The sequence below is a fragment of the Herpailurus yagouaroundi genome, unplaced genomic scaffold (genome assembly GCF_014898765.1).
Source record: "Herpailurus yagouaroundi ecotype Mexico unplaced genomic scaffold, PumYag 199, whole genome shotgun sequence".
NCBI lineage: Eukaryota > Metazoa > Chordata > Mammalia > Carnivora > Felidae > Herpailurus > Herpailurus yagouaroundi.
Genome location: NW_024412430.1, coordinates 13,883,812 through 13,893,485, shown reverse-complemented (window position 1 = coordinate 13,893,485; position 9,674 = coordinate 13,883,812). Strand labels below are relative to the sequence as shown.

The window sequence follows — 9,674 nt, the reverse complement described above, 5'->3', positions numbered from 1 at the left end:
ACACATCCTCTTCAGCACCTCACAACTCTGAGGGCACAGTGCTCCGCGCTATGAAGAATACATCATATGAGAAAGGCTTCCCTGGGGCGCCTGGGTGGCTCAATCGGTTAAGCGTCTGACTTCAGCTCAGGTCATGATCTCACAGTCCGTGAGTTCGAGCCTTGCATCAGGATCTGTGCTGACGGTTTCAGAGCCTGGAGCCTGCTTCAGATTCTATGTCTCCCTTTCTCTCTGCCCCTCCCCGTCTCGCACTCTGTCTCTCTCTCTCTCTCTCTCTCTGTCTCTCTCTCTGTCTCTCTCTCTCAAAAATAAATAAACATAGAAAGAAAGAAAGAAAGAAAGAAAGACAGAAAGAAAGAAAGAAAAAGAAAGAAAGGCTTCTCTGAAAGGGTATTTTAAAATATGAGTAACAGGGGCGCCTGGGTGGCTTGGTCGGTTAAGCATCCGACTTCGGCTCAGGTCATGATCTCACGGTCCATGAGTTGGAGCCCCACGTCGGGCTCTGTGCTGACAGCTCAGAGCCTGGAGCCTGTTTCAGATTCTGTGTCTCCCTCTCTCTCTGCCCCTCCCCTGTTCATGCTCTGTCTCTCTCTGTCTCAAAAATAAATAAACGTTAAAAAAAAATTAAAATATGAGTAACAAATGCTATTCATACAGTGTTTTTCACCTTACAGACATTTTGCTTGGAGCCTCCCTTTAAGCCAGGCATTATTATTTCCATTGATAAAGGAAGGGATCTATAAAGGGCATAAAACCTAAACCATCCTCAAGAAGGTCTTTCCATGGACTCATTCAGACATTTTACTCAGTCGAGGAAACAAGATTTTAGAAACAAAAAAAGATTTAGAAAATTAAGAAATGAAATAGCACACAACAGCTTAGATGAGCCACACGAGTTAAACCAAATCATCTCTAAGTAGTTAGGGATTTCTGGAGCAAGAAGTCCTCCTATGCTGGGCGAGCGGGGGAATCAGAGAAACATGTAGCCCAGGGGTTTAGAGGGCAGGCTCAGGAAACCTGTTAAAATCCTGGCTCTTTTGCATCCCAGTTGTGTGACTTTGGACAAGCTGTTCAGCCTTTCTGTGCCTCAGTTTCCTCGTCTGCAAAATGGAGGTAGTAACAGACCCCACCTAGGGGAGGTATGTGAGGTTTAAATGAGATACTCTGGTCAAAGTGCTTGGCTTAACCCCTACTTCAGAGAAAGTGTTTAACAAATTCAGGTGTTATGATTACAAGACAAAACAACAGAGTTCCGGTGGAAAGCTCATTTGCCTACAGCCCCAGAGCTGGTTGGTGACAAAGCAGAGATTAGAGCCCGGATCCTGTCTGGTGTCCTTTTGTTATAAATGAACCATAGCTTAATTAGGTTTTAAAACACGGGTGATAAGAATTTTGGCAAAAAGAGAGAATTAGAGGTAGATATTCTGATCCCTGCAATCTATCAATGTAGCTTTTCCAGGAAGCAGACACATCCCAAGTTCTATGCAGAAAACATAAATAAATCAAATTCCTCCAGAATGTTCTTGTCTTCCTCCTACGTGTGGGACTGCCTCACAGCCAAACCCCTTCTAACATGGTTCATTTGTGATTTGAGTGACCAAATCCCCTTGGACAGGTATAAGAAGGTACCAGCTTATAAAACATTTGGTTCTTACTGTGACTAATGCCGTGGTGAGGCCCCTGTGTAGATAGTTCTGACAGGACAGAAATGGACGTGGAGATTAAAGAACTAAAGTAAAGCCTGCAATTATCTTTGAGACTAGCTTGTGCCTGGTTTTATATACACTCCTTAGCTATTTTGAGTCACCAGGGGCTTATCACTCCCGGCCTCAATTCAGAAAGCATTCTTCTGGTCACATGTTGTAACCATGAGAACAGTAGACCCACAACCAGTTACCATAACGTCCTTGGCTAATAAGGGCAGGCTCTATCACAATGCACTAAGGCTGAATGAATTTGGGCAATCAAGACTCAAATAATAGCACAACTTGAAACAAGATTGAGCTTAACATGATCCTTCAGCCTTTTCTCCACTTAGGTCTCTTCTGCTAGAAATATTTGTTGTTCTTTTGCCTTTTAAAGGCATTTCACATCAATCCCAGTCAATGCCAGAGAGGACAAGTTGACCCAAAATCTTTATTGGGTTCTAGAGACACCGTTTTCTTGACTTTTCTTGGAATAGAAGTAGAGCCTCCCTGGGTTTAGAAAGTGCTTTTCTGGTTAATGAGGACTACACAGTTTTATTCCTAATTACGGTAGTCCCTTTTATGGTGTCATGCTTCTAGAAGAGATTGGAAAGTTTGCATCCTTAAATGCCAAGCCAGCAAAACAGTTGTAGCATATATTAAAATCTGAGTAGTTATAACTCTATTTAAATCCTTAAGACGAGTGGAGCGGCTTGTACACGAACTATCTGCAGACTCCCGGAGAGTAACACAAGAGGATATTTCGGTCCAGTGTCTCAGCTGGGACTGAGCTGACAGGGCTGGAGTTTTGAGAACACAGATACAAGAGAGCCTGGGAGATGATGTCTTTCTCAGTGAGAAATCTATTCATTCTCTTTTCTTAGAGTCAGAAATTCTCTGCTTCTCTGTTGAGCACGAAGAATTTAAGGCTAACCAGTTTAGAGAGCCTTGCTTCGATCCTACGTCTGGATTTTAGCCAATTTGTGTGGTGAAGAAACGGGCTTTCCCAAGTATGTTGCCCGGCGAGACTGCTGGGTTGAGTTTCTGGTCCATTACGGGGAGGTTCTGCCTATGTAACTTGTATCCCTCTAGTTGAGTTGGTTCCTCTTTGTTTTGATTTCAGTCCTGTTACTTCACCCTTAAAACCAGGAAGAGTTCGGTGGCCACTTTTCTCCTTTAAAAAATACAGTGGGTGGGTGGTAAATGTCATATCGTCAGTGGTGACAAAAGACAGACGGGAATGATAATCCCTTCCCCTGCCTTGGGTCACCTTCCAATTCAGGCAAGACTTCTACGAAGAGGCCAGCAAAGTAGGATGGAATCTGACTTGGTTTCCGGCACTGCCACATGTGTCTCCTTTGACTCTCAGCCTCCACAAAGTAAAACAGGGTAACGGAGCCAATCTCTTAGGTCTCTCCGAGAATCAGGAGACAACACATAGAGAGTACGAGTCTGGTGCACAAAGAAGTGCTTCCTCTGAGTTAGTGGCTGTTCCCTTGTCGACGAAACACTTAAGAACCTGCTTTAGGAGAACAAAACTGCAATAGAAACTTCAAAAATTATGTGAACCAGTGAACATGTTCTTCTCCGATAAGGAATTGGAAAAAAATCGGAGAAATTTCCAAATCTGAAATTTCTTTCATGTAATTAACCTTAGACCTTTCAGACAAGAGACAGCAAGACCAGCCTACCAAGGAATATATAATCACGTAGGAGATTAACATTTGCCGACTTACCACCAGGGGACAATATCAGGCTATAATTACTGTACAGATGCTCCTTATGAAATACTGGGCTGGGCGATGTCAGATCCAAAAAGAGGCATGCGACAGTTTCCTCTAAGAGTGTCCAAAGAGGGGACATAGTTTTGTGGAAAGAAGATTGGTCTTTGACTCCCGTCTTGTTATCTATTAGTTAAATGAATATCTTTGGACCCCAGTTTTGTTTCTTTCTCTCTTTCTTTTCTTTTCTTTTCTTTTCTTTTCTTTTCTTTTCTTTTCTTTTCCCTTTCCTCTTTCTTTCTTTCTTTCTTTCTTTCTTTCTTTCTTTCTTTCTTCTTCGTTTATTTTTGAGAGAGACAGAGAAAGAGTGCACATGCCGAGGGAAGGGCAGAGAGACAAAGAGGGAAAGAGAGAGAATCCCAAGGAGGCTCTGCACTGACAGTGCAGAGCCCAATGCGGGCTCAAACTCGCAAACTGTGGGATCATAACCCGAACCGAAATCAAGAGTCGGATGCTCAACAAACTGAGCCACCGAAGTGCCACCGCCCCTCCCCCCAACACACACCAGTTTCGCTTCTTCCTTCTCTGTCAAATAGGCAAGAGAATTTCCAATTCCCTCACAGGACTATTGAGAGTACAGGTCCTCAAACTATCACGCTCTAGAGGATCTTATTAAAATGTAGTCTGTTTCAGGAGGTTTTGGGGTGGAGCCTGGGCTTCTGCATTTCCAGAAATCTCCAGGAGCTGCTGCTGCTGTTGGTCAGGCACCACACTTTGAGAAACAACAATTTAGAGGAACGTATGAGATACACGTGTAAGAGGACTTGTCAACTGCTGGGCGTAAGAGAGGGAACAAGTGAGTGATATGAGTGGCGGCAGCACTCATATATTCTCCTGAGAAATGTTCTCCAATAAAAAATATTACCGGCTCTCATGTCTTTCCGTTCTACACGGTTCTTTTTGCTGTTTCTAACAGTACCTATATTAAGAGTTCATTGTTTTTAGCGTGGTTGGGATGGAGCCTGTTGGAGTTCAACATGCCTGGCACAGCGCAGACACCGAAGAAAGAAAAGGAGGGATCAAAGGAAGGGGGAAGGAAGGGAGAAAGGATAGAAATATGTCGTGTTTTAGGGGTAGCGGTGGCTGTCGCATCTCAGAGATAAGGAGATGGGCCAGACAGGAGGGAAACAGCCTGCCAGCATTTTGCCTCAAATATTTAAGGGCAGCGGTAAGTGAAGATAGATTTGTCAGAGGTATTTATATTGACGATGGGGAAATTTAGGGATGCCACCGTGAATAAATATGGTTTGATAACTTCCCAGGAACCACTTGTGATGCCTCATCTGTCTCTATGGCTGTATCTACCCACACAAACATGGAGACAGTCTTTTTGTCAAAAAACAAACAAACATTACTTTTAGAGCTGATCTAAGACTATGGATCTTATGTGTAGGTGAGCAGCATTTACTGAGCCCTCACTGTGCGCAGAGCACGAGACCAGGTGGTAGGCCTGTTTCCGTGGGACGTGCTTCGTGGTTGCATCACAGCACAGCCAAACCGTGGCCAGGACCTGGGAGCAGGGCTGATTTGCCTTCTCATCCTTTGGGCATGATGTCTTCACTTCTTTTCGTAAAGAAGTTTTTTTTTAACGTTTATCTATTTTTGAGAGAGAGAGAGATTTTTCAGAGCATGAGCAGAGGAGGGGCAGAGAGAGAAGGAGACACAGAATCCGAAGCAGGTTCTGGGCTCCCAGCTGTCAGCACAGAGCCCGCTGCGGGGCTCGAACTCACGAACTCTGAGAGATCATGACCTGAGCCAAAGCCAGACGCTTAACTGACTGAGCCACCCAGGCACCCCACTTCTTAAGTTTTAAAAAGATGTCACAGGTAATTCTGAGTTCCTTTCTACCAACATTTGAACGAACAGAAAGATAAAAAAGGCAAGCACTTAAAAGGAAGGCTCCCCAAAAGTTCTTTACTCAAAGGACCTCACAATTCCATCTCCTCTCAAACTGTACCCCCTCTCCACCTGCTCTCTCCTGCTTCTCTCCCACCATCTCAGATTCTCGAGAGCTTTCGTACTTACTTTGTTATCATGTGTCTTCACCACTAAGACACAAGCTCACTGGGGGTGAAACTTTGGGCTGCTTTGTTGGCTGCTGAACCCCAGCAAGTGGAATTAACACGGGCTTGTATCGGGAGCTCAGCAAGCGTTGGTTAAGGGAATAAAGAAATAGTGAGGATTTGTAGTAGATAAATGCTTAGCAAAATACTTTCTTGAAGAGGCTGTATGGCTTCAGATTTGTGGAGGGAGTTTCTGGATTTCTGAAAACCACAACGAATGTCTCGTTATTTAATTCCTTTTCTCCCAATAAATAACTTGTTGTTTCTTACTAAGGACGGTGGCTAATACAACACATTGCCCAAGATTTAGTAAATGTTTATTGAACAGTGACTATGGATTGGACACTTTTTTCCTGCAATCTTCTAAAAGCAAGGCACTCATAAAGCCATTCAGAGGGCTCTGCAGTTACTTACCCAAGAGCCTCCCGGAGTATAGAAGTCACTTCTGAGTCCCCAAGGAAACTCTCTCTCTCTCTCCTTGTGGTGGGGACTGGAGAGCCACAGAAACAGAATCGGGGCGTATGTCTGATCTTTCTGCAAGTGGTAAAGAAGAATGCCTTTGATGGATCTTACTGACTCCCACAAACCTCCTAGATCAAGCGGGGACCCACAGCATCTCTTGAGACAGGGGGGTGGTAGGAAATGTTAATCTCTAACCCGAGGCTCCCCAGGGCTGTGCCAGTTAGAGTCCCCATCAAACCCCAGTTGAAATAGTGTTTCCTTCCAATGGACCACTTATTTGGGGATGCCTTGGAGCTGGGGGCCCTCAGTTTGGGAGCCACTAAGGTGACCACATTTTACCGTCTTAACCCTTTAAAGACGGCGCTGACATTATCTGGCAGAGCAGGGGGTCGCGGTGACCTGACTTTAGAAGTGATTTAGTGAGAGCTGAGCCCCAGCTTGTGAATCCTATTTTCAGTCTTCATGCAGTTTTAAGATTTAGCCCAATTTCCAGACCATCCCCTACCCAGGCTTGAAAATGGCTTTATTTCACACTTTGCGGCAGGAGGTAAGTGGGTTTCTATGTGAAACTGATGGTGCCAAAGACATTTACGAACATTAAAAAATGTCTGAACATGGCTTCAAGCCACTCAGACTATTTCTCATCCCGCGCCGTGCCTTGTGAAGCGTATGCAAGTTCAGAGCTCTCTTTGAAATCAGTGGCAGTTACGAGCTTCGAGCAACTCTGTGGGGCACTGAGCGATATAATAAATGAGCCCCTTTGAAGACCAACCATTGTAGTCGGGCTCTTTTTGTGCTGCCCGACACTGATTTCTCGGGGTGTTCGGCGGTGGGTGGGAGTGGCCCATCAGCAACACGCCCTGCCCTCCGGGTCTCCAAGTTCAGCCAGGGGGTGGGAGGGTGCGGACGGAGAAGGAAGACCTCTGATTTCCTTCAGGCATCGCTCCCAACCCTTTCCGCTCTCCTTCTGATATCAACATGTGGGATAAACCATCCCACACCCACACGCTTTGATTTGAAACAAAACCAAAGCTGCCTTTCATCCGCATGGACTTATTGGTCCATACAGCAAGAAAACACCAACAGTAACAGCGAGAGAAACAAGACAAAAACCAAGAGCTGTTACCTGCCAGGAGATAAAGCAGATGTGATTTGTGTATCAAGGGGTTTTTCAGATTATTTATTTAGGAGGAGGCAAAGAATACAATCTGGGAGAGTTTTCATGTTTCTCTGATGACATTACAGGTCACAGTGATATTCTGACACAAAGATGAAAGTCCTTGACTATTCTTAAAAGGGAATTAAAGCTTTTTGTTTTGACTTTTGACTAAATACTCTTTAAAAAAAATTTTTTTTTAATGTTTGTTTATTTTTGAGAGACAGATCATGAGTGGGGGAGGGGCAGAGAGAGAGGGAGACTCAGAATCACAAACAGGCTCCAGGCTCCGAGCTGTCACCACAGAGGTGGACGCAGGGCTCGAACCCACAAACCGCGAGATGGTGACCTGAGCCGAAGTCGGACGTTTAATGGACTGAGCCACCCAGGCTCCCCTAAATACTCTTTTTTTTTTTTTTTTCCTTTTTTAAAGTTTATGTATTTATTTTGAGAGAGACGGACAGCACGAATCAGGGAGGGGCCCAGAGAGAGGGGGGGGGGAGAGAGAGACCCAAACAAGCTCCATGTGGAGCCTGACAGGGGACTCAAACTGACAAAACCGTGAGATCATGACCTGAGTTGAAACCAAGAATCGGATGCTTAACTGACTGAGCCACGCAGGCACCTCTTGACTAAATATTCTTAAATGGCTAGTATGTAAATTTCAAAGTTCAAATAATTAAGTTGAGTAAGATAAGTATGTTTGGGTTGCCTTTAAATATGTTGAAAAGAAGGGGTGCCTGGGTAGCTCAGTAGTTTCAGCGTCCAACTTCGGTTCAGGTCATGATCTCATAGTCCATGAGTTCGAGCCCCACATAGGGCTTTGCGCTGACAGCTCAAAGCCTGGAGCCTGCTTTAGATTCTGGTGTCTCCCTCTCTCTCTCTGCCCCTTCCCTGCTCGCACTCTCTCTCCCTCAAAAATAAACAAACATTAAATAAAAATAACTAACTAAATAAATATGTTTAAAGGAAGTTTGAATTACTTGGTCCAATTTTTCAAGTGCAAGTTTGAATGGCAACTGGAACGCTGTCTCTTGCGCTACATGCAGAATTCAACTCATTTCTGCTGAGCGCCTTCTTTATTTCTTGCAACCACACTGTGAGATCACTATTGTTAACCCTACTCCGCCACAGAACTGAAGCAAGGGAGGTTCGACGACAGAGAGCTGCGAATGCCAGAGCCACAGCCAAAGGCAGGCCCTCCGACTAGCGAGTCTGGCCCTGATCCCACCATGAAACTATAGCTTTTTCTCAAACTACAATAATCCAACCCTCTCCCCAATTAAATTAGCATGCTGTTTATTCACAAGGAGAAGTGTCTGAGCAAATATTGAGTTAGGTCTAAGTCCCTGCAGGGGCCAATCAAGAATGATCGTAAGAAAAGTAAATATCAGGTAAAACAGACTTCAAGGAAACGTGCATTTCAAGACACAAACATGGGATAGGAAAGTTCCAAGCCCTCTTTACCATCTTTGAAACTCTTCTCAAATCAAGAGCAAAAATAGACAGACTTATCCTCATAACTATTGATTGGCTTAAGGCCTCTTTCAGTTTACTTTTTTGTGTTCTGCCTCATTGCAAAATGATGCCAGGTGGATAGCAGATAACAAATAAGTGGGCTATAGGTGAAGAACAAAAGAAAGAAAGAATATTAACTGGAAACCAGAGGTGAATTAATACATGCAAATTCATGCCACTGTGAGGACGAAAGCAAAACATAAACACAAAACCAAAGAAGAGCGGCTGTAAAATAATAATTGTAACAACAACAATAATGGCAAACATGTGTGGTGGACTTATGATTTGCCAGACAACGGTGCTAAACACGTCTACACTGATTGTGTCTTTTAATTTTTACTGCAGCCTTATGAAGGAGGTAGGATTATTTTTGTTATTTTACAAACAAGGAAACTGAGGCCCAGAGAAATTAAGAGGGTCAAGGTCAACGAGCTGCTAGATGAGGGATGCTGGATTTGAACCCAAGCTTTGTGGTTTCAAGACTCTGCTCTTGACCATCCCTCGCTATACCCCCAGATACACATATTGTTGTTGCTAATGAAAAACCTATTGTTTTCTGGCATTGGGCGTAAGGGAAATGGCTCTTTGTGTCCTCACGAGTGGGCATGCTGGTTGGAAGGCTAGTGGCTTTCTCAACGTCCTCCATGATGCTAACAATGAAGGCTGACAGGCCGATGATTGTTTCTTGTTGGTCCCACAATGCAAGCTGGGGCCCGATGCCAGCATGCAATTCACTAAACGTGAGCAAAAGTAAAAGGAGCTAAAACAATATGGTTCAAGTATTTAGTTTGGATGGCTTACCTTGACCTTGAGATATAATCTAAACTATCTAGGGAGACAGATGGACTTCATGTCCTTCAAGCAATCCTCCATGGAGCCTCCTTAGCTGTAAACATTCCTTGAGCACTGCTCTGCGGGAGGAAAAAGAAAAATCACAACCATAGAGAATGGAGACCATAAATCTGGAGTGAAACTAATCTCAGTTTTGCCTTCAGTGTTACTCAGCAGT

At 44.2% G+C, this 9,674-nt stretch overlaps 1 long non-coding RNA gene across 1 annotated transcript; it reads right to left on the bottom strand.

The window, feature by feature from the left end:
• Positions 1-5,829: 5,829 nt before the first annotated feature.
• On the bottom strand, positions 5,830-9,580 carry LOC121013571 (uncharacterized). The gene is made up of 2 exons (XR_005782779.1): positions 9,467-9,580; positions 5,830-6,063 (listed from the first exon to the last, which is right to left on the bottom strand). It is a non-coding gene; the product is annotated as an uncharacterized LOC121013571 (long non-coding RNA).
• Positions 9,581-9,674: the final 94 nt, after the last annotated feature.